The sequence below is a fragment of the Syngnathus acus genome, chromosome 9 (assembly GCF_901709675.1).
Source record: "Syngnathus acus chromosome 9, fSynAcu1.2, whole genome shotgun sequence".
NCBI classification, from domain to species: domain Eukaryota; kingdom Metazoa; phylum Chordata; class Actinopteri; order Syngnathiformes; family Syngnathidae; genus Syngnathus; species Syngnathus acus.
In genome coordinates this window covers 10339027-10365759 of record NC_051094.1, presented here as the reverse complement: position 1 = coordinate 10365759, position 26733 = coordinate 10339027, and the positions used below count along the sequence as shown (strand labels likewise).

The following is a 26733-nucleotide window of genomic DNA, read 5'->3' as shown; positions in this document are numbered from 1 at the left end:
CTCTTCTCTTTCCCTTCCAAAATAATTCACATCCCCCCCACCTTTTCTAGGCAGAAATGAAAACACAGGGATGTGCAGCCAAATCAAACAATGGTAGGTCCCTCTGCTAAGGATAGTCTAGAAGGACTGGGCTGGCCTCCAGAACTGCGGTCACTGGAAACACTGGTGAATTCTGGGTGTACTACACAAGTAGCACATTTTCTCCCTCCTCCCACATGTGCACAGTGACACACTGCTCTCTCTCACACACATACATACACACAGTGGCTGTTGATCACATTCAGTAGATACATCACACCTGAGTCCACACGGAGGTCAGACTTTGACCATGATAGTGTATGAGAAGGCCCTCTGTCTGTCCGAGACTCCATTCAATCAATTGGCTACAAGTTCATCCTCTAATTAGTGCAGTGGGTGCCCCTTGCCTTCTCTCAGCAACTTATCAATAACACACTTCCACTTGTTCCCCGGGAGCCATAAATCTTTGGTGCTGAGCCTCCTTCAGTCTCCAAGTAAACGACCTAGAGGAAGCCTGGACACATGTGTTAACAATCGTTGACAGGTCTGCGCCCTCCCCTCTGAAGACCGTTGGATGAGAGAACGTGTTTACGTTTTCTTGTTACTGCACTGACTTAACAGCATTGCTTCCTCCCTGAGCTACTTCTCGCAGACTCTCTCTCTCTCTCTCTCTCTCTCTCTCTCTCTCTCTCTCTCTCTCTCTCTCTCTCTCTCTCTCTCTCTCTCTCTCTCTCTCTCTCTCTCTCTCTCTCTCTCTCTCTCTCTCTCTCTCTCTCTCTCTCTCTCTCTCTCTCTCTCTCTCTCTCTCTCTGTCTCTCCTTGACTGTCTGACTGTCCTGGTCCACCCTCTGTGGCTCTCTGTTTTTCCTCTTTCCACACTTTTTCTCTCTCTATCTCTGTTTATGTCAGATGTAGTCTGGGATTATGTTTAGTACAGAGAGATAACATGTAGGCTATGGATGAAAGGAGTGGGAGAATGGATTCCCCCTCCCTTTAAAATTAACATTGAGGATCTGCTAGAATGATCAGCCTTGAGAAAGTGTGATATCAGGGATAGTTTCAATAGCCCATCATCATCATCATCATCAAAATACAAAACTGATACTTGCACAATAAGTCTTTGACTGTATTCAACACAGCTCAACCAGTCTTTCCAAAATGATGTGCCTAGCCACAGCGCCTCGTAAATACTTGTAGTGGGTGCGAGTGTGGAACTGAAGGAAAAAAAGAAAAGGGGCCTAAATTGTGCCACTACAGATGTTGCTTCAAGATGGCTTGTTATTACCGGTGAGAGGCAAATCCTAAAACAGGGGTGTCGTACTCATTTTTTGTTGCGGGCCAGATTTTAGTTATTGGCACAATAGGTCGATGAAAACCTATTTTTGAAATAAGAGGACAGTAATAACCTTTTATTCAAATATTATTGCATATATTTTTAAGGGGGTATTGGTAACACAACATGCTTGAAATAACTACTTTTTGGCAGTTTGCAGTTTTGGTATTTCAACAAGAAATATGTAGTCGATGTGCATACATTTCCACTGCCTTTGAAGGACTTTTGCTCTTTCACGTTGGCTGCCATTCCATAAGTAATAGTTGCCTAGTCACAACTCTGAAGTGTGCAGTAATCCTTAGTCAAAAATGTCACCAGTATTATATCAAGACACCTGGGAACTAGTTTTGATTGTAAAAATTCCAAACATGACTCAGTTATATTTAAATGTGCCTGAAGAATTTAAGTACTCTGTGATTATCTGTAAGTGCTCTGACAAGGAACCAAAGTAATACAGTCAAGAGGTGGCAGACTACGCAAGTTATACTGTAGAGTAGGGTCATTGAGTGCTGAGACACATCGTAGATCAAAGTGAAACATTTTCTGGAATCTGCATCAGCATCAAACTGTTTGCTGGGCGTTTCAAAATACTCATAGCGTTGGCCAAGCCTATGCGATGCCAAGTATTGGATGAAATATTGTCCAGCCTACACACCATGAAACAACTTTGGGATGAATAGATTATTCAGCAAGGCGCCATACAACACCTGTGACCTCTGACTTTACACACCCCCATTGTTGTAAGGGGCAGTCTGGATATCTTCATTGGTCCATAATAGTTTTTTAAAGAGTATACAGGATCAGATGCCTGTTGAGAACTGAAAAAGCAACACAACTTCCTCATGATTGTTTTATCTCCACTGTGCAGATTGATACAGTTAAAGGAGGCCCTACCGCGGGCATGTGTATGTGTAAGCATAGTCCTGCGAGGCCCTTTTCCATTGCCCCTGTTTTGTTCTCTTTTACATGGATTGGAACAGTGCAAAACAATGAGTTTTTGCAGGTTGAGCAGTTCCACAATCCAAGTGATGTTCTCCAGACACATCTCAATGTGCTGTCCCACAGCTGAGAGCTCTCATGGCTATAAAGGCAAACAGAGGGCGGCAATCCCATTACCTCCTCGTCCTCTGCTGTCTCCTCACTGCTGCATTGTGAGAGAACACTGCTTTAACCGGACAGGTTGGACAAGGTGACATGTACAACATACAGAATACTTCTGTAGCGCCATTTACCACTGAAATGACTACAGCATGGTTCAATTCATTTCATGTAGAGGTGCAGTGAATACAATAATAGAGGTCATATGTTGAGTGCAACAACAAAAAAACACACATCTTGTGTTTACATTCCGACATGTTTTATTCTATAAAGTCTCAAAGCCGTACTTCAAGCCATTTGAACACAACGATTTTCACATGGCGCCTCATGTACCATCAATTATGAGTCATTCCAGAATTGGAGAACATCCATCTTTTTCATAGGTGACCTTTGGTTGAATGGATGCTCATACTGGTAGCAGCAAATAAAAACACTGGAGGAAAACCCAAGTTTCCAACTGGAACATAGCAAACTATTTGATCTTAATGACTGGTGCATATCCACCACAATCTCCAAGATCGCAAAGGTTTCCCAGTTTTTTACGGAAAGAAAAATGTAAAAAGAGTTCCCTTTCCCCAGTGACCTCCCCATTGCCAACTCAGAGATCCAACTGATCTGATGAGAAGATATTTGCTGGATTCGACAATCCCTAACCCCACCTTGAAGTGTTCAATTTATTCTTTCAGGGGGGAAACTTGAGACTATCCTTTGAAAATTGGGATTCTCTGAAAGAAAAGAAATGGCTAATATTTTCCAGTTTCCTACGCCATAGAAACTTAAAGCTGTACTTTTGTAAAATGATACTCTTGGTTGTTTTGTAGTTGTGTCCTTCTGTTGTAGCAACACTGGCGTGTCTATTTCTGAGAAAATTGTGTGTAGCAGTTTGAATGTGAAGCGTGCTTCTCTGCGTGTGTGTGGGCAAGGATGCTGTACAAGAATGCATGCTCCAGCAATGTGCAACACATTAGGTCCTGGCAGTCCCTCCACATACATAAGTTTGATTCATATGTGCGTTAGCCTTCCAAAACTGGTTTTCACTTTATAGTTTGCCAAAGATGACTCAATTTAGCACTCGGGATTCTCTGTGCAAGGACTCACTGAGGATAATCTTTTTAGATTGGGGCAATGTCCACATGTCCACAGGTATCCTCCCCACCCCCGCTTTTACGATAAATCAGATGTTGGTCCACACATAACATTTACAAGCCAATTTTTGAACCTGTTTATTTTTCAAATGTCTGAAATTTTAATTTAATTGCAGTTCATAACATTGAAAATAATTTTTTAAGACAATAAGATGTCCCTGACATTTTTTGCATCATTGACCTGTGACATATTTTTATGGACCGGCATAGAAACAAATCAAAACAAATGATTACAAATACAATTCATCATTACACTGAATGCAGTTGTTGTAATTAGAGGGAGCCCTGCAATACTTTTGTGCTGCGTAGCATTGCATATTATATGTAAGAGGGGACATCATGACCAGACTAAAACTAATGAGCATTTCTCTATTTCACTGTTTCTGCAGTTATGTCAATGGATGTTTCTTTGGTTGTAATTAAAGACAGACTTGCATATTTTGCAAATGACTGCTAGGGGTTTCATTTTTGTTAAATGACCTCCACACACTTGCAGCATGCAGCCACAGTATATACAATGAAGTCACTTTCAGTCAGTCACTTTACGCAGCTGCCCTCGGCCTCGCCGCCAGTCCCGTGTTCACGCTGGTATGAATCTTTTTATGCTGGTAGTAATCAGACATGCGAAGGCTTGCAATGTGTGGCTGACCATTTTGCTCATCCACAGCCATCTTATTTTACTACTCAGGCTTATGACTACAATGTTATGCGTTTGGCCTGATATTTTGCTGCTCCATGAAGCATTATAGTCTGATAGATATTAGGTATATAATATAAATATATATAATAAATATATATACTAAAATAGATATATAGTACAGTCACTCTTCTACAGTAGCTAGCTATTGAGTTTCACAGCATCGCTATACTCCTCCAAATGGACATTGTTATATTTTCAATGATTCACATTCTGTGTTGATTTTTTTTTTTTAGCCTTCGTGTTTTGAAAGAAAATAGCACCTGCACTGCCCTCCCAGAGTGTGCTGTCCATCACAACATTGTTGTGCACTGCTGTTATTCAAGGGCACCATGGTAACTGTCATCTCTTTCTTGGGGGGCCAGAGGCATTTGGACTGCATATTTTACGTGTTGAATGTAACTCCCAGAAAACTAAGAGGTTCAGGGGTGTAAAAAGTTCAAGTGGAGCAGCAGATCTTAGAGTGTGCATGAGTGAATCCAAACTGTCATGTGCCTTCTCGAGTTTGGGATTATGATTATGGCTACGATATGCATGATAGACACATTTTATAAAACATACATTTATGGATTTGGAAACTTTAACTTGGGGGGAATCAAATCAATTTCATGCATGAAACTATGGAAGTGCACCTCTACGATATATTCATTTGTAACGTTTAGTTTGCGTATTTTCCAAATCTATAGCAATTAACCCAGAATGTCATAATTATCTGTACTTCACATTTCTGGGCTAGTTAATATTTTCTCTGCAGAGTATGCGACTTAGACAAAGGACTGAAATATGGAACTTGACACCTGAAAAGCTAATAATAGAAATTGAATCCCTCCCTGTGGTCTCAAGCTTTGATGGGGGTACATGTTTAACACATTTCTCCAAAATTACAGTAGTGACATCTTAAAATAGATTATTTTCTACCAAATAACATCAATCAAATGTCTGGGGTCCCGCAAGGCGAGAGGACACTGCCACTATGAGAGAAAGCTCTTTTTACACAATCTTCATGAAAATGTAGTGATAGAACATCACACACGGTTTGCCAGGTCCAGAAAGGTGAATTTCACGGACAATAGCAGATGACCTGCTTGAATTATGCATTCATGGCAACCGGTGATTACCACGCACCAAGCCCAATGAGTCAATGACGCCTACAAAACTAATTGAGAGCGTCATACTTGGTGGCCCACCACGTTGCTATGGCTAAAAAAGCATTCGATATTGATGACAAAACAAACAAATAACTTTATTGTTGTAACATTCCACTAGTGCGGTAGTACTGTGCCGACCAATGACAGCTGTTCAAATGATGCAGAGTTTTTACAGTATAGTGGCCGCTATTGTTATAATTATGATATGGTTCGTCTTTCAAAACATTGCTTCTGTGTCAGCTCATTGAGACTTTGTTTGCAAGTCATGTAATGTCCTGGCTCCCTTTGATTGTAAAATGGAGAAAACATTGCTAGTGGTTACATTGGATTGGTAGAAGAGAGTCACGTTCCAGCACCAGAACCACAAGTCCGTGTGATGAACCAAAACAAACACATTTTGTTAGTGATATACATATATAAAAAAAAGAGACCAGAATATAGCTCAACATAAGAGTAAAGCATTTATTCTCAACAAAAATGCAGTATGTCGCACTCTGACAAGAACAATTTATCCAAAAAGTTACTTAAGTAATTGTAACCGATTACATGAAGCCTGTATCACCTCTCATGCCAACAATGTTAGCTCACTCTGTTGCTGTGCCTTGGGCCTTGGCACCGATTGCTCTCGTATTATACTCGACAGTTTCCACTTACCGCCCACAGTCTGCTCTCAATAAAATCTGCTTCTTATCACAGCTATCAGGCACAAGTCAAGTAAATACAAGAGACATCTCTTTCTTCTCCATTGTTGTTTCCTTCCATGCAAAATCTTGTTTTGTGCTAACTTACAGTAATATTTGGAAGCGGGAAACTGACCACCCAAACAGGAAGAAAAGCAGAACTCAGACAAGTCGCACAATGAAATGGAAATGGGACATTGGCCTCACTTGCTGCTTTTTTTCCTCACACCTCTTTGCTTTTTCTAATCTCAATCACTTTGTAAACAATGTCAGTTTGCCTCATTATTCCACATTCTTCACAAAATGAAAAATGATGATATAGAAATTAGCCAGGTAGACAAATCAGCTATGATAACATCCTTACTATCATCTTATCTAATTACATAGGTAGTATAATTTTAAACGTATTTTATAAAAGCAATTTTTTTATTTTTGTAGTTGTGTCTTATGTGCCTTATAAGCACGCATGAACCCCAATGACACCCTGGTGTGTCTGAACGCCATCTAGGACCAGTGCAAGTTCTGCATCTACACACCAAATGGGAAATGATTTCCAGACTTGTCTTCTCCATCATCTCTGTTTAGTCTCAACCCACGTTCTAACCTTTCTTCACATCTAAGTGAGGGCAAAAAAAGATAGCCATATAAAAGTTCCAGGGTTGTCAGGGTGGATGGTCGTCACTGGGGTGGGAGCTGTATTTGAATGCAGGAGCAGGATGGTCATCACTGCAGATGAGTGGGACAAAGGACAATGGAGGTGAGCTATCCCTCAGGGGATATCATAGTGCTAAACTGGAGAGGGGGCTGCATTGCTTTGGCTGCGAGGTCATTGTTTAGCATGCAAGTGATCCCTTTGTGGAACACCCAACCATATCAAGGCAACTTGTAGGGAAGTGTAAGAGTCAGCATTAGATGGGGCACCTTGTTTAGAGGTGCTGATATAGAATGATAACAGGTGCATACTTGTCCTGATTTTCACCAACAGTTCAAGGGCTGCTTGAAAAGCCTCCTCAGAAAGATGGCGTGTGTGTTTGTGTGTGTGTGTGTGTGTGTGTGTGTGTGTGTGTGTGTGTGTGTGTGTGTGTGTGTGTGTGTGTGTGTGTGTGTGTGTGTGTGTGTGTGTGTGTGTGTGTGTGTGTGTGTGTGTGTGTGTGTGTGTGTGTGTGTGTGTGTGTGTGTGTGTGTGTGTGTGTGTGTGTGTGTGTGTGTGTGTGTGTGTGCGTGCGCACAAGCAAGGTGTGTCTTAATGAAATTCAGTATTGATTTGGGCAAAATAGACTTTATACATCATTCATGATCTCTATCAATCACACCTTGCAAAGTTTTCCAAAGCAGTTTGCTTTAGAGGAGCAGAAAAAGTCCAAGCAGAGCAATAATTACTTTGAAGAGATTGTTTTATCGTCTTTCCTTTAGCCTTTTCTCGGGGTATAACGGGCTTATTTGTCAAAGACAATGTTCACTGAAAGAACCTCTTAATTTGAAATTGATTGAGACTCACCCCTTTGGTTAACGTGTGGGCAAAGTCTTTTCTGGGGAATTTAAGAGGCAGGTCACCCTTGATTTTGCAAGAAGAATTTTCCCGCCAAGAGATAAAGCAGCATTTGTCACTGTTAAACATTCATTCCAATGCTGGTGCCATCCTCCTCGTGTGGTTGGCTGAATGTGAGAAAAACGCTATAGGGTGGATACAGACAAAAAGCAAAGAAAATAAACACAGGACATGGTAGCCTGACACAGGAAACCCAGTGAATGCTGGGAGTGAGCGGTGAACTCTACTTCCTGTAAGACAGCACAATGGTAAGCGCTGGCCCCAGATTCCTAAAAGAGTCTGCAGTCGCAGGGAAGGGCAGCCCGTGTCCTCCGGTCCAAGCCTGATAAGAGCAGAGATAGAAATGGCATTTTTGACTTTTGGGAAAAAAACATCCTGATGTTGCCTTGGATACTGATTTCGTTACAGCATTATTTCCACTCTTAGGTCAGGTGGCCAAATGTCTCCAGGTTTGTCTTGTCGGTTTCTGGGACTTACAAGCCAACATTTGCAGTGGATCGGGAAACAAATTTCATTTCTCCATCCTGTCTCGCAGATACAAAATCCCAAAGAAATTTGCGCTTTCATTTTTTTCCTTTATATTTTTTATGAAAAGTTCTTAAACCCTCACACTGCTATTCCTGATGACAGATGCCCAGTGAAAATGGACAAATGGAGGGGAAAAGAACAGTTGGCTCTGAGATTTTGTGAAACACCACAGCTGACACTATATTCTTTAGTCTTATACTGTCTATTAGAGTAATTGATTGGCAACCAATCCAAAGTGTATGTCTTCTCTTGCCTCAAGTCAGCTAGGATTGGCTCCAGCTGAAGTGCAACCTAAGTGGATGGGATAGAGAAGGGAAGGATGGAATATTGAATATTAAGACACTTGTTTGAGGGGGGTGGGTGGTTAAATAGCAATTCTTTAGGATTTTCACATGTATATCATTTAAAATTCTTTCCCTTTTTTCTTCTGGGTGGCTTGCATTGGAGTTAGTAATATGTTTAATACTTCCCTGTTACTACGCTTCTTTATTTTATCAGGAATATACAGGCCTGAGTTTGACCCCCTTTGTGACATTTAGTGATGGCGTTTTTTTTTTTTTTTAGTACTGCAGGCGACTGCAAGAAAAACAACTGTTGGAAAATAATACTTCAACCTAATCGCTAATTTCATGTAGTTTCATTCACCACAATTTAAAAGGTGCTTCAGTACATATTTGGTCTACACAACTGAAACATTAACAGCATCTGTGAGATGTGATGCAAGTGTGCCAAAACGTCTTCCTAGACACGGATTTCGACTTACAGGAATTACGAGTGTACATCTCGCAAATGAAAAAAAGAACTTGGATATCAGTGCCTCTTATCTGGATGTTTTGTTTTGTTGTTGACCTCATAGCATGTGTTTGTATTCGCTGCCAGTTCCTGCAGACCCTCCCGGTCCAACGCATGCATGCGAGCTCGCCCACACCTATCTGCTGCATTGTCCATTCAATGTGATTATCGCTGACCCACACCGCCTCCTGTCTCCGGGGCTCACATGAACCAGTACTTCCTTCAAGGAAGGAAACGTTCATTACCCACAGGCCTCTGTCACACGACAACCCTGGCGAGACCAAAAAGAGCAAGTTTGGGACTTTTACCCACTCGCCCTGGCTGTCATTGAACTCTTACCGAGGAATCCCAATGAATCGGCCTTACAGCGTCCCGCAAAAAGTAATCCACTTTGGCAGACTCCTCACCTCCCGATAGCTCCTCAATCCATCTCCCTGCACATTCTCTCGCTCTGTCATGCACACCAACACATGCACAGCAGTTGAGTGGTGCTCCTACCAGGGAGATCATTTATCTCAATGTGCACTGATGATAGTTTATCAGAGGCTCCAGGGTCAAGTGAGGGAAGGCGCTGGAAGTGGATTTTGTAAAGAGACTCAATGAGGAGCTCGGTGAGTCCAGCATAGACTTAGGAACTTAACAACCGATTGCCTCAACTAGGGGAGGATATCTAATTGACACCTCAATTATAGTCAAAATTACACAAAATCGCACTCTGCAAATGAAGCAGACTGCATCGTCTAAAAGAATGCTTTGGGATGTTCCTTTTAAGGCTGACTGATCAACATGCAGACATTTTAACATTTAAAAACAGTGGACAGTGCTAAACAATAACATAAATGGCTCAACATTTTTCTAATGGCATTGAATAAATAATCCTTTTAACAGTGAAAGGAATCTCTTCGAGTAGGATTGCTTGCCCACTTTGACCTATCCACTTGTGTCAACAATAGATAGTTTTCTCTCATTCATAGTAAGTAGTGTATAGCGCTACCTCTGTGGTCGCTATAGCAACCTCGTCAGACAGTCTCATTACTGGCTCTTAGACATCTTTCTCTCTCCCTGTCGCTCTCTCTTTCTGTCTCCCTCTCTCTGTCTCTCTCTCACTGTCTCTCCCTTTCTCTCCCTTTCTCTCTCACTCTTTTAGGAATCAGGAATGATTTCCCTGCTCTTTCCCAGCAACTCCTCCCTCTTTATCTCTTGCTCCTCTTTCGCTACTCCTCCCTCAAAGGTCAGATGTCCTCCATGGTGTGGAGAGGAAAGCTGTAAAAGCGTTGAGGTCTATTCAGTGCCCCCCCCCCCCCCCCACACACACACCTTCACAAACCCCTCTGCCTATTGACCCCCCCCATCATTCTGTTCCTCAATATAAGCTGCAAAGAAAGATGCCAGAAAAGAGAAGAGGCAAGAAAGGAGTCTTGAGTCTTCTTTTCTTCACAGCACATTTTCAAATCTCTTTCTTTATTTTATGCCCCTTTCTGTCCTCAAAGCTTTCTTTTGTGTGAAAAATAGTTCATTGAAATAATGGCTCATAAGTTGTCTGGGGTGATTTTTTTTTTTTCTTTCAAACAGAAAGGTTCCAGTTCCCCATCATTGCCCACTTATGCAAACCCATTTGCAAACGCATTTGTATAATAATATTTACACTGTAATATTTGTTCTTAGAAAGACGTCCCAAATGAAGTTCCTCTTATTCCTCTTGTAAGTTGCTCTTATGTTTCATAAACTTTTTCGTATACACTTGCTGTATGAGCATGTATTAATTTAAGGTGAATCGGCAGATGATAATTCTGATGAAGGTTTCCATATCACTAGGTCATAATTAAAGGAGCCGTGTAGGCAAGTTCTTCATTGTAAAACAACAAATTCAATAACTATTTAACAGATTCCTACGTTCAAGAGTTACAATAATTTTTCTCACACCCTATTTCCCTCACTTGTTCCTATGGGCCAATGACGTATACGCATTTCATTTACATGCGGGATATGGGCGGGGCTTGGTTGCCTGGATGTCGTGCTCTGAGTCTAAGCCCCCACAATAACAGCATTCATTATTTTTAGACTATAATTAAAAGAAAAAAACATACACAAAAAGGTACAGCAAAATACACTGGGAACACCTTTCGCTTCACATTTCCAACATGGTGATAATACTTCAAGAAGGCCTTTTTTTAATTCCAGCTTGAATGGGCAGCTGTGCACAAAGTAAGGTCCATAAGTGTAAGGTTGGATGAACTGAATGTGAAAAACCTCGAGTGCTCAGACCTCAACCCCATCAAACACATTTGGCATGAACAGAGATTGCGAGTCTAACAGCGACCTCTAACCCTTCAATTGTTCTGTCTTCCGTTCTCAAAAACCCATTGAAAGTCTTCCCAAAAGTGTGTGGAAGCTGCAAATGGATATTATCACATCCTATATGTGTAATCTAGGCCAGGTATCTAAATGCTAATGCCATAGTAAAAATCAAAGGAATCCTGACAAAAATGGAAGAGTACATAAGGTGCTTACCATACTCCATGTACTGTTCTGTACAGTCTTTCATTCTCTGTATGTTACAAAAGGACAGTGCGTAGGAGACAGATCTATAAGCCCTGTTGCTCCATCACACATTGATCCATGTGGGGCTCTATTCAACTGCATTGACCACACAATTGATCTCTGCCTCTCTGCTGCGGTAAACATTTTACTCGGCTTGCCTCCATCCTGATCAATACCCTTCTTTTAATAATGTATCGCATCGATCAATTTGGCCCCAGAGTAAATTGATCAATTATTTAAATCTACTTGGTGTGTGTCCGTTTATAGGTGTGTGTGTGTGTATAAATATATACGTGTATATATATATATAAAATAATTTAAAGGGATTTGGTAAGAATATTGAGACTATGTCTACAATGGAAGCAAGAAAGACCAAGATCACTGATACTTTGTCATTACATATATGAAACCCCTCCTCCATATGCTAATAATCACAGGTAAACATATTAATTCCTGGCAGCAGCCCTTTGATTGTCTCATGTTTCCGTGACGATTTTGTGTTGCTGCCTCCACTCATGTCCATATGGGAATGGATGCAATCAATAGATGATCCGGTGTCGAGTTGAACGTTAACTGATTAGTGTCATCTTCAAACCCCAAGTCTTACTTGCAGTATACGAGATGCGCGATGACACAACACAACCATCGAGCACTTCCCCCGCACGCCAGTGTTTCGAGCCAACGTTCTAATCATCAGCTCAACATTGTTTGGTTCAGTCTTTTTGTTCTTGCTGTTGTCACTTTGCATCATCCCAAATAACATATTTCCTATTGCAAGTAAAGCTTGCCACAGTACATAAACAGTACATCTCAAAGTACATAGCTATTTCAAGTGTGACCATACAGTATTGCTCACTTTTTATTGACTTTGTAGAGGTGTAGAACTGCAATGCATATTACTGCACTGTGTCATGTCATTAAAAAGGTAGATAAAACACGCCTCTCAAAACAACCTCAAAAAATATTTCATGTAATGTTGGACTGAAGCAGTCCATAAAACTAAGCACATCCTCATTGGCTGTTTTGTTCAGTACTGAACAAAAATAAGTAGAATGCTTTCTTTTGAGCCTTTTCTTTGTGAGTACAAGATTTTGTTTAAGTTGATGTTTAGACTCACTTGTGATTGAATTCTCATGAAATATAGATTTTGAATCAAAAATGTTTCTTTGCAGTGACTTTCATTGATGTCTAGTATTTTGGACATAACATAAATTTGTTAAAAACATTTGTGCACATATTTAAAACCCACTTTTTGCAATACATATACCATAAACGTGTTGAACGAAAATTCAAGGTTTTCTGGCAGTTCTGTTCGGCTCTACTAATTTACAGAGTGTTGAGGACTTTATTTGTTGATTGATGTACAGTATGCTTATTAAACTTACTAAATTTTACATTGATTAAGTATTACATTACAGCAAATGAAAGCCTGAAAACTGAAAGCGATTTGAAAGTCATGAGTTTCTCAAGGACTTTTTAATTAATGTTCCAGGAAAGTATGCAGGGATTTCACCAAACAATCATAAAAAGTTTTCTTTTCAGAAAAGGCCCAACATCCGTTATTAGAAAACCAATAATTCATTTTCTGGTCAAACACTCCGATACATGTGGCAGCAACCTGTTCTCAGCTACTCAGTAGAATTGTGTATTTGTTTGCAAACTTGAAAGTTTGCATCATTGCATCTTTGCACACACTGCTGCGCGCTATTGTGTGTCTCTAAAGCGGCGGCTAATTGTAAAGGATGTGGCAGGTTAAGATAAGGTTATCTGGATGCAGCGAAACGTCTGAGAGAGAAGGCAAGAGCTCGCAGACGGAATTAGATGGCTTAGAAGAGCCATATTTGGGCCACGGTGCTATTTCCAGATAGCCCTTGGTGAGCCTCATCCCCTTCCCCTGGCATAGCTCCCCTTTCATGGTCACCCTCACCCCCAGCTGACACTCCTGCTGTGCAGCAGGGCAGCTGATAGTGCCACAGGCTGTCACTCACATGCTAACCGACTGGCCACTGCAGGCCTGAGATAGTCCCAAAGAGTCTGTGCCTGTCATCCGCACTGAGGGGGAAAAAAAAAGCATGATAAAATGCAACAACGCATGCACTGTTGTTTGGGAGTGTCCTCTGATTGGACTGTTATGGCTTTAACACTCAATTGAACTTTTCATTTTTAAGTGCCTGTGACTTAGCCTCAACTTTTTCCATTTTGCCGTCTTTCTTATTCTGACGTGTAGGTAAAGTGATTCCCACCGTGACATTACGGAAGAAAAAAAATCTTCCATTGTATATAATATTTCTGAAGAGCATGTGGTGAGAAAGTCAATCCCCCAAAATCCGGCACTCGATTCTCACCATCAAAATCCTCCATTAGCCAAGCATTAGAAACAAATTAACTCTTCTCAGTTGAATGGCTTGTCAGGGAAGTGTGGGAAAATCCTCTATTAGGCAGGAGTTAGGAAAGTCGGGGATGGAATTCTGCCTAATAAAGGAATAGTCAACCACTGGAACACCAATTGAATGGACGAGAAGTGCTAATTAAGAGAATAAAGTGTCAATTTGCAGACGTGTCCGTTAACGCGAGTTTGAAGTTTCATCACGCTGGCATTTTCAGATTTTCTAAAGATGACATGGTTGCATGTGATTTCTTGTGCGCATGAAAGAGATTTGTGTATTTTGCATAGCGGTGACAGCATATACACACACACATAAATAACGAATCTTTACTGCGCCACAATGGTTTAGGCAGGGCTCATCTCTGAAAATGACATGCCATAAGCCGTCCAATGAAACACGCTCCAACTTGAACCGATCGCCTCTACTTTGCAAATACTGAGCATTTTCCAATTTCCAAGCTGCGAAAAGTGAGCGGGACGGCGAAACAGCGTCATGGACCGAACCGGGCGGCGACTCAAAATAAACTTGCACAGGCTTGGCTGAGCATGGGTTCCATCTCTGTTTATCTTAGTGCGAGTGAGCATGGGAGCCCTATGATGAAATATAAAAAGGGAGGAAAAAATTACACAGAGTTGAACAGTCCAGTGTATTTGGTTAGCGTTGCCGTGGTTACAGAGTGCATGGATGCAGATAAACAGCACGTTGAGTACTCGGAGAGGAATGCGGCCCTTCTCCCTGCGGTTTGGAGAGGAGGTTAACACTTCTCTCTCTAAACAGCCTCACCACTCGACCACATGTGGGATTGAGAGGGGATCAGGGGAGGAGATTGCTCTTTAATTACACACTAAAAGGATAAAAACCTCTGGGTAGGCATGGTTGGCTGAGAAAACAAAGTGCGTGTAACAATCACTGAAAACGAATGCACAAATAGTGCAAAACAGAGTTTAGATTTTCTCTATTTATATGACAAGTCAAAATAATAACTTTGAGTTGGAAAAAGCGCAGGTTGGAACACTGGCAAGGAGAAAGTAGGTGAGGAGAAAAGGAGAAGATGCTATTAGATCAGTTTGGGGAGTAATGGTAGCTGTTGTTTGTTGATAAGAAGCTGTGTGCTTTGCCCCATTAGCAGCCATACCTACAAGTACATGAACAGCCTTCGATAGGGTCAGAAGTGGACGCTGGCTACTTATGCAATGATTACCAATTGAAAAGTAGCTGTCATTGAAGGGACGGGCCCTGAAGACAGGAAAAGACGTGACTGATTGTCTCCTTGTCTTTATAGCGAGACAAACATGTTGGTGCAAGATCAAACTTGGACTGCGTGCTTATTAAATGCATGCGTGGGTGGGAAGTGTGTCAATATGTATTGGCATTACAGCTGTGCGGGGGATTTAGGATAGAGAAGCTACAAGTGTTGGCATTAGTCTGGGTTGTGTGCCATACTGTATGTGGCAAATATTTGCGTTTTTTTTTTTTTCTTATGTTGAACTTTCTTTTAAATTGCCTTTTGACTTAAACCATATGAATGAATTTAAAAAAGCACATCAAACTGCATTATTAGGTAAGTGTGCAAGTTCAGGTGTATTTTTAACCCTGTTTCACATGTAAAATGCCTTGAGACAACTTCTGCGGTGCCATACAAATAAAATCTGGACGTCCCTGTAAAGAGTAAAAGCCCAATAAAATGATGGCATAAAAATCTGCGATGCAACGGGGACGAAAGATGAACTGCAATATATCGGTGGGCTCACTGCAGGCCTACTGTATGCAAGCTTTTACAGGAATAGTTAAATGTCAGCTTAAGTGCTCGACATGCCAAGCAAAACTCTTGTGTTCTTTTCAGAAAAACAATTCGCCGGGAATTCTGATTATCAGTGTAGTGCTCCACGTCAGAACATTCAATTCTCTTCTCTAGTATAATGGCTGTTTTTACCCTGTCCTCTAATTGCTTGCTGTATTGTCCTCACGATTCTTATCACCACACCGTGCTTCCTCCAGTGTCACGCAAACGGCATTTCTCCCCAGATGCCGCAAAGGCTCCCCTAAGCGGCAACATTTTTAATGGTCCCCATGGGCCTGGCCCACAGTGCCACATGAGTGGCTTTATGGAACTTATTATAGTGTTTACCCACTGGCAGTTAGTCTGCCCACATGTGTCCGTGTGCAGTGAGGCTCTGCAACCCTGACTTCTGATTTTAATGTTACGGTTAACGTTATAGCTCTGTCTCCTTGCAGAATCGTTAAGTCTGTGACCATTTTATGGGGTATTAATTGAGTTGTAATTTTGACTCAATGAAACCATGTAACAGTTTAATGCCATTTTAACTCAGGATCTAATTGAAAACAGGCACTTAGCTTTGCAAGCTTGACGCGTGTGTAGTGTGACGTATCTTTCCTTTCACGGTGCTGGTTTTTTTTAGGTTTTTTTTTTTTTTAGAATGAGTTTAAAGACTTATGAAATAGTTAAAGAAGAGAAGCACACATATACGTACGTGTTGAAAGAGGTGTTCAAAAACAACTTTGGATGGTACTGCAGACTGATCACATTACCTCATCTCACATATATTCGAGAGGCCGGAAACCTGATATGCATGCAATTGTTATTTTAAATCACCACCCGAGAAAACTGGACTCAAGGTTTACAAGACACATACTCATGAGGGAATGGGGGTTTCAGACAGGACAGGTGGTGTATGAATGAGAGGAAAAAAACAAACACACGCTATGTTGTTTCATTCAAATTTTTATTGTATGTTAATTTCCCAGTCAGTATGTAATGTTTAGCCTCAGACTTAAATGAATAAATAAATAAATAAATAAATAAATAAATAGGCACATTTTATTATTACTACAAAGCAACCCAGCATGTATTTAAAGATGAGTAATTTTACCAGCAAGTACTGTTCATTTCAGTGTACAGAGGAAACTTTGTCATAAACTGGGACAAGATGATTGGGCAAATTTACCTCCCAATGAGTCAAAAAGGCAAATATTAACACAAGAATGAAAATTAAATATCCGTTCAGTTGAGCCTTGAGGTATGACTTTAATAGATTGTGACTATGCTTGTAACTCAAAACACTTGTATTTCAAATCATCTTTCCCTGCTGAAGTCAATAGAAATGCCATTATTCCATTCCAAAACCAACAACATTTGTTTTTAATGAGAAAAAATGGACTCTAGAATATTTTACTTTAGAAACAAGTGATGCACCAATACCAATTTTTACCATTTTTTTATTTTCATAATTCTGCTCTGACCTTCGTAGAAAAAGTGGGTAAAAATATCGTGATTAACCAGTCCAGGGACAATCAGCATTTTACTTTGCAAAAGTGGTATTTGTGCGAAAAAGAAACTTTTACCAAACTTACTGAATAAGCTGTATTGGAAGCTGTAAAGTTATCCCTTTAAAACATTGGTAACAAATTTCAACTAGCACGAAACAAACCACGTTTTCCTTGTTAAATCCCCACAGCTAAACAAGCTGACAGGAGCATCATCGCCTCCTAGCGTTACAGATTGGCTAAAAAGACGAGTTGTACTTTCAGTCAAATAGGACTTCACAGAGTAGAGTGTAACAGTAAAGAGAAGACATTATGCCCATAACCAAATTATTGTGTACAGCTATAATCATGACTGTTACAGGAAATGTCAACACTAGTAAAAAAAAAGAGACTTCCTTTCTGTCTTCTCGCTCCTTTTTAATCGTCTTTTCCAATCTTTGTCCATGTTATCACCTGCAATGTTAACGGATATGTAAAGGGAAGGGACTCATGCAGCACTGACTTGAATTCCAAATAATATATTGCACTTTTCGATGGTGGACAGGCACTATGCCAGAGGACACGGAAAACTACCCCTTCCCTCCTATTTGCAACCCAGGAAAATTGAAGTTTGCCAGGAGGTTATTTTATGTGATAGGTAGGTGCTCATATGTCTGGTTATGTCTGTATTTTTAATTTTTAAAAATAATTAGATTGTGAATAGGAAAATATAAGTTTATCAAATACTTGTGAGACCTTAATATCTATATTTTTGGGGGGATGATTCAAACCTTATTGATGTGTATGTTTGATTGCGTGTGTACATGTGGAGGAGGGGGGGGGGGGGCTTTCATTCAAGGCCATTGGCATTCAATCACCTGCATGATAAATTCGCCATGATCTGCTAAATTAAAAGATATCGTGGTAAACATGGATGCTTAAATGAGTCCTTACGTTCCACCCACCCACATAATTCAAAAGGTCGAGTGTGAATGTTTTGAGCCGCTTGTTAAGGAACAAACCACCTTTCCCATGAGCCACAATTGCAATGCTGATGTTGCGCCTCGTTGATCTGTTAAATGGCACAGAGACAGAAAGGTGTAAAAAGAATTTTACGCCATTTAGCCTGTCACAGAGGCAGCGACAGTGTTGTATTACTGCTAATGGAACAGTCTGAGCCGTACAGCAGCTAATTCAAAATGTTATTACTGACACATATTTGTATGATGACTGAATTCACAAAGGCTGGCGCTTATGAGAACAATTGATATTTGTGTAAAAGAGGCTTTACTGTTCAAACTGCAACAAGGGATGAACAATAACTCATGGGAGTCAATGTGACACATTCACACATAAAAACTGATTAAAATATGTAATGTGTGTGTGAACAGACACAGATGTGTGCGGAAATGAAATATATGGACAAACCATATTAGCATTGTCTCGCATACACACAAAGCTTCATGCTGCATATTGTTTATGATATTGTGCTTACAATTTGACACCTTTAAGTGTGAACCCAATGGCACCTGAGATTTCTTCAAGTATTACCGCAAGACGAACTCACACTAACCTTCATATTTAAAATGACTTTAATTTTGCCTCTTCCATTCCATTGACTCTTTTCAGATCAATGAGCCATGACAGCTCTAGTAATGTACTTACTGTGCAATTCATATAATCCATAAGCACTAAACTTTATTTCATTATCTACTTTATTGAGCCAGACTCATTAGCCTGACGTAGTCTTGCTGATATTTCTCAAGTTTCTTCCCCACTGCCTTATATTTTAAAATACCTCTACTCCTTGCTATTGTTGCTGTTATTTATCTAAATGTCATTAGTAATTTATTATATGCTGTTTGCCTGACTTATAAGCAATGTGTAACCTACTTTAGTGACAAAACTAATACTACCACTGAGATATACATCATATGCCAAAAAAATGTTGGTCGTTCAAATAACTCATCCTTACGCTGTTCTTCCACACCAAACTCATTCAACCTTTCTGGATTAGTCTTTAGAAGCTCCAAACTATCCTCACAAACTTGTCCAATATTTATTGTCTATCTGGAGAACTGAGATCAACACTTGATCTGATTAAAAGGTGCATGTCGGTGCTCTTTTCCAATAGTGTCGTTAAAACGATAAATCCCACGTTAGCCGAGTAAGCAAGACAACACACTGATATGGAGAAGCAGTGTTCATGTTGCACATGAAAGAAAATATGCGTGGAAGATAATGGATTGCAAATATTAGTTGTTTCTTTAACTGCTGTTTTCTGTGAGTAAACATGGCAAAATAGATCCTTTTCTGAAAGCCTGTTTCCTTAAACGCTGCAAGAAATACATTACAACTGGTGCCGAGCCAAAATAAGTTATTTCTGGCTGGATAAGCACGAGGGGGATGTATCAGAGGCAGCCAAAAGAATCTACATTAAGCAGAGATATCTGTTAATTAAATCTGTCCCTTCCTGATCCCTATCTGTAACACGTAACCTATACCGCCACTGCTTCTGTTGCTGCCGAATGCGCACGCACACACAACACACACACAGGCACGCACACATAAATCTTCATACCCTGCTTTTCTTTTTCTATCATCCCATCAGCTATTGCAGACAGGAAAGGAAACATTTCCTTGTGTGCAGGCAACACAGGTAGGTAGAATACTTTTCCACATGGGTGACACTGACAGCTGTAATCTTAACATTTTACACTATATATAATCTAATACTTTCACTTTCCATCCATTGTCAGTGGACAAAGGCTAATGATCAGAGTGCACACAGCTTTCGCTTCCTATACTTGATAAGCGAGCATATCTTTAAAACTGAACATTAATGTGCAGATGGTTAAGTACAAAATTATTCATGCCCAGGCAAATTTTGCATTAAATTGAATTTATTCTGGTTGAATTCTTCATCTTCTTCATCCTCTCGCTGAAAATGAGAGAGAAGGTGGCAAAGGATTCAAAAGGGAAGTCAATATTTCTTTACATTAATACCCTTAGCTTGCAAACACCTCATTGCCAAACCTAGAAAACGGGTGATGTTTGGTTGTTACCTGAGCCTTTGGTGCCCCATGATGTTATTTTCAGTTGACAGCAGTGGTAAAATGGTCACTTTGTGAGATGGATAAAAAATGGGTGCATTTCACAGCCTATTCCACAAATGCATTACTAATCAGAATGCCTTGTTTAGACATGTGAGGGTGAATACAATACATTATCGAAATTAATTTTGTTCGACTACACCTCCTCTTTAGAGATGATATATTGAGAAAGCTATTTAAAAATCACCAAATAAAAATAATATTTTTGCTAACAATTTACATCTAATTACAAAGACCAGCGGTCCTCAACCTTTTTTGTGCCATGGACCGGTTTCACCTAAAGACCGGGTGCTTGGTCGCCATGTGGCGAAGCAGTTTTGATGGCTTCATTACCTCATTTGCGAGCCTGTCGCAACATATTACGCACAGTGGCTTTGGTGCATGCGAGTCAACTTGCAATAACCCTTAGGTAGGATTGCAGATTCTTTTTTCCTCAATTGTTTCTTATTGTTTCTTAAATACAACTTAAATACAACTTTTGCCAATTGTTCTTCCATTTAATGGCAAATGGAGCAATCAACCTGGATATTTAAATGTTTCCATTCATCCAAGGGTCATGATGCACCGCAAACGTTTCAGTCCATTTCTAACTAAATTCAGATCAGATCTTTATTTTGCGATCCAACTCTTTTCAGTTAAAGCTCAAGATATTAAATAGGCGTTTTATGATGCACAAACTGATGCATTTGATTTCAAGCAAGCTGCAATATCTCCACCGCGAGATCCCTTTTTACCTTAGATCTTGCATTGAAGAGATAGACTCAGTACACTAGTCTTGCTGTTATCTGGTAAAACTGTTATCTGGTGGTGATCACCATTTTTTTTTTTTTAACTGTAGTTCCTGGCAAGTGCAACAAATGTTTGCAGAACCGATAGTAGTTAAACAAGCAATGAAAAAGTAAAAAAAAAAGAGTACTAATAGGATCATTGTTAGCCAACGCACATGGTTGTGCTAGAGAAGATTCGTAATCGGCTACTATACAGAGCTGTGCCTTTAATAAATGAGAAAAAGAGTTGCACGTGCTTATGAAATGATGGAACACGTGAATCAATTTGTGCAAACGGTTTTCCAAAGACGTTCCACCTCTAGTGTGTGTGTGTGTGCATGTGTGAGCCAACTTGCAAAATGGCGAGCAGGGCGACTGACAGGTGAAGCAATGTAGCAGTGGGACTAAAAGTTAATAACGTATTTAAACAAACATGTAAATGAGCATTTATTGAGTCTGGGAACATAACTATTGTGTCTATTTTATTTATCATTGTAGTTGTCATTGTCATTTGATGTTATATGTGAAGCACTTTGTTACAGCTACAGCTGTTGTGAAATGCAGTATATAAATAGTTGTATTTTATTGTATCGAGCAAGAAGTTGATCTAGTAATTCTTGTGAAAGACCAAATCAGAAAGGACCAAGATGAACCTTTTGAGTGAATCACAGTCAGTGCCTGATTAAAAAATAAACTATTTAGATTCTTATGATAAATAAAATATACTTTCTTCAGTCCCTCTGTGCACTGGTCCATGGCCCGGTGGTCTGGAACCCCTGACATAAATAATAGAACATGTTCTCATAAAGCATTTACACAGCATCGTTTTGACTACTTTCTTAATGTCTTCTTCACCTTTCTATTTTTCTTCCTCTCCATCTTTGTGTTGTTCAGCCTCCCAAATATCTAGGGAATCCGTCTGGAAAGACAGGGGCTTGGAGGTGACTGGGGGATGAAGACATGGGGTGTATGTGGACCAGATGTCTGGGCTTTCAAGAGACTGGGAGGGGCGGCGTGAGAGCACGGCAGAGAAGCGGGGGGACGTGGCTGTTCTCAATTACCCTGATCAATTGAAAGGAGGGGGTTAGGGGTGCGGGGCGAGGCGAGGCTAAAGTAAGCAGGGTATTTGGATAGAGCGTTGGACGAGAGCGGACTTATTCAGCTCATAATTTCAGCTTTTTGGCACACACACACACACACACCAGTTACTGCGATGAGCATGCAGTAGGCCTTCGACATGTAATTATTAAACGCTGCACATTATAGAAGTAACGAATAACGATGAAATATGGTAATACGACAGTATCATCCCCGGCTTTGCTTCCTTCAACTAGAAATGTTATTTAATTGTGTGGCTTGAACAATACTAAGAAACGCTGAACTGGATGATGGTTGCGCTTAAGATGGGGCCCCCTCAGATCAAGTGGTAGCTCTGTTCTGTGTTTTAATTAGGATTATATGTCCTCTTTAAAGGATTCCTTCTCTGAAGTCCCTCCAATTTAGAGCCCTATAGGGTTACACAAGATTAAAAGCACTTTTCCATCTTTACCCTCTGATACATCTTTGAAATTGTGCTTAGTTCTCTATCCCTGGAACACTTTATCTCCCCATACGAAGGACTGAGGGCTGAAAGGAGGGGTAAGATGAAGGTTGGTGTTTTGCCAGACTTTGCCGTTTGCCTCATTTGCTTTGTACTTGGTTCACTAGACTCTGAGGTATATGGTCGGCTGTGGTGTTTTCATTTATTTTATCGTTCTGATCAGATTTAAGGGAGTGTCACATTACAGACTGCAGGTTTAATGCATCCTCCCCTTTTGGTACCCAATCAAAAGGCTCTTCCCCCATGACCTCTGACCTTTAACTCTGTGAGTAGAAAAAGAGAAAGGCATTGGTTTCAGCAGAGGGAGGGGCTCTGGCGGGCTGTCTTCAACTCGAGACTGCTTTGGCCCCCGACTCCACCATTACACCCCCCTTTTCCCCCTTTAATATTTTTTTTACTCTTCTGGAAACTAACTTTATTCTAAACACTTGAAAATGCTCCACATGTGCAAGCCATTAAGTTTCTCAACTTTAGATGAGAAAGACCCAGAGTCATGTCCACGAACACACACCAACACGCTTTACACATGGAAACGAAAGAACACACCAAAAGATAAATACACAATACGATGTGAATGCACATACAACCAGTGTTGGTGATAACGCTGTTTGAACTTACGTGTTGGAGAACTCTCTTAACCAATTAAAAATCAAAATAGTAGTTGAAACACCGTTTTTGTATGTTAAATGCGATGCATTGCAATCATTTATTAGTTTACGACTCTTAGTTAATCCTAATGCCCTCTGACTTCACAAAAAGGGCTCATCTCATGTCTTTTAATAGCAACGTTTTTAGTGTCGGTCCAGTTGAGTTCAGTCTGCCGTCACAACGATTGAGGGGCAACTTCAAAATAAAAGCATAACAAAAGTATACATGGGTCTCAGAAGCATTCATCGTGGGGAGTGAGTTGACTTTAAATCGAGGCTGAATAACTAAGCCGAATTATTCTTGTGCAAAAAGGCAAGCTGACTTCTGTGGCTTAAAAATATTAAACATATAACCTGATGGTAAATTAATTCTGCTTTTGCTTTCTTTTCTCATCATTACATCAAAATGTCAAGGGCATTCCTTTCGACACTGAAACAGCTGCACGTTGCAAATTATGATGAATTATTAAGAAGCAAGAGCACATTCTAATGTGCTCTTTCGGACTAAAAAAAAACACAACCATGCGTTTCAAGTTCAGTTCTGTTACCCGGTCCTCATCAGAATCTTGTGGACTCCAGTTAAGTTTTGCAGACAATCCAAACCACTAACACAGCAACATGATCTCACCAGTCTGTAGTGAGAAATGGTAGAAAACGTTAAGCGCTATATTAAGTTTGAACTAAACTATTTTCCAGTGACATGGCTGTCTGCACCCATTCCATATACAGACTCAAAGCTTCATACTAAATAAGCATAGTGACCCTACTGTGGTGCAATGCTGCAAACCTTTATTTTTTTGGACACATTTGCAAAATCAAACAAGCTTCGAGCTTTCTCAATATAAATCTCCATATGCTGTGTGTAGTTTGACAAAAACAGGCTGAACAATGCTATTTACAAACAATAAATACATACAAACTATTATGGGCACAATTACTTGTGAAATCATACATATGCTTATTTTATGGTAACGATTTACCACGAGGATATCCTCCAAACCCACAAAGCATTCAAGAAATGATATAAGATACAAAGATTTGTAATAAACATTCAATCGCTGTTAGATATACATTTTTATGAACCCATTCCTTTCATAACCACACATTTACTTGACAGGCTTTTAACATTTCGTGCCAACGGACTCTGATTGCCCATTAAATAGCAGTAACCTTTGTGCAGCGCACATTTACACACAATTTGGTTAATTAGCCAACAGTGATTTGTTAACCAAGAATGAATCCCTTAAGTGGTTGTCAACTGGACTTATGGTGGGTTTGAACTCATTTATTATTTCTAAATTACCAAGGCTGTCTCTGCTAGAAAAATATCAGCAGGTGGGCGAAATGACATTGATCAGACAAGTGGCAGCGGCCTCTTTGTTGCTTCGTGATGCACGAGTTGTTGTTTCTCAAACAAGCTTCTTCTTTTTTTTCTGACCAGCTAATGCCTATCAGTGTGACACATTTCACCATCTCCAGACTAAATAGCCAAAGATCCACAGAGGTAACAGTGATGGTGTGATGTGGATCATCATTCCTTTAATGGCACGATCACACAGAGTGTAATTTAAAAGCAATTATAGCATTGGTAACCTTTGAAATCCAATCATCACCCAGTGTAGGCAATGTGTGTCATGCTGTTTCACCTGGACCGGTGGCAAAAGGAAACATTAATAAAATGTTAATCAATCACACAAGAGACGACTGAGTTGGCAGGTAGGTCACAAGGGAGTCCTTTTGGCCCCGAGCTGCAGGTAACTTGGTGATTGTGCGGTAATATTACATTTCTTTTTGTCAGCCTGGAATTTGTGCGGACAGACTTTCCTACAAGTTAAATGCGGTATAGCCAACATGTCATTTTCCCAAAAATGCCACAGCATATATGGCATACACAGCATCATAGATTTACACGCGGATTCAAGCCTTTCAGTTTTGCCACAGAATATATATATATATATATATTTTTTACGACAGTTGAAATCATGGTACAAATTAGGCGCTCAGTTCTTTGGAAGACAATGGCGGGTTGGATACCAGTAATTACATCTGATTAGTAGATTGGCAGCATTTGAAGTATTTTATTTACATACAGCCTTCCTTTGGCTCAGTAAAGGTTTATTGTGGTTGAACCGAAAAATAGATACTGAAAAACAGCAATTTATCTAATGTAAAAGTCAGCATCATGGCAAAAGCCAGTGTGATAGCCACAGTGATACTATGATCAAAGCATAATCTAAAAACAATAGCAGATTAAAACAACAGATTACAAAAGACAACCATAATCAAATGTTTTCAAGTGATCCTTTTTCACAAAATCAAATCATAGTGAATAATAAGGAATAATATACGTATATGCTAAAAATTATTCACTTTCATTGCAAAAGGCAAGAAGTTGCATTTCGGGCAAATAATTTCCCACACTATTCTTGCTGACAGGTTTACATCTCCTGGAATCTCAAATGGAGCTCTTCAACCCTTTACAGCATTCTGTGTGACCGCACCCAGTTCATGAATCTCGAATCTTTCAATTCCCATAGTTTTGTGTTGTGGTCCTTTTTTCTCATCTACCTACGTCTAAAAATGAATCAATGTTCACTTTCAGGTGGGTGACACTCACCCATCTTTACTTTGATATTAAACCCAATTTCACCTTTTGCCCACCACGCTCTATGAAGGGATTGAAACTTATTTTTCTGTCACTTGCAAACCGACACATCAAAACTATTACCTAATCCACTTTTTCCAAATGTGTACATTTTTAACTCACAAATGAACACACCTCGATTTCCTCCTCCCCTAAAGATCCAAGTAAATTCAGAGACTTGTTTCAAAATACATTGAACATGATACTGACGACATTTGAAGACGTATAAAACCCGAGAACCGGATTTGGTGATCCCTGCTCTACAATATTCACCTCACTGTACCCTGTGTCAGTTTGTCCTACTTTGGATCCAAAGTCTCTAGTTAAGCTTTCCCCTGAGTTGAATTTGGGATATTATGAGGCTTGCTGAATGGAACCAGAAAGCAGACTGGCCACTGACCAGAGAGCTAAAAAAGGTACAAACTGCTTTATTTAATTTTATCCCGACAGGGTTCATTAACGTAGATTGCGGTAACATGAGGCAAGGAATAACAGACCCGCTGCATCTCTTTCTGATGGTGTCCATGTGACATCACAGTCCGATCTGTTGACATGAAATCCTTTTATAAAGCACTGTGCTGGAATCTATTTGATCCATGTGCTGTATCTGTGCGTTTCCTCCCCAGCAGCACTGAGGAGAGTCTCAGCAGTGGTCCTTCCTTATCATAGCACATTTAACAGGGGGTTAATCCAATCTGGTGGGATAACAGGGTTGCTCTCTGTGAGTGGAGGAGGATCAGGCAAGTGCTCCTCTGCTTCCCATTAGTGTATGTCTTTCCAGC

The 26733-nt window shown here is 40.2% G+C and overlaps 1 long non-coding RNA gene across 2 annotated transcripts in view; it reads left to right on the top strand.

Annotated features, from left to right (window-relative positions):
• Positions 1–26733, top strand: part of LOC119127447 — a 188334-nt gene that overhangs the window by 51647 nt on the left and 109954 nt on the right. The window lies entirely within an intron of this gene.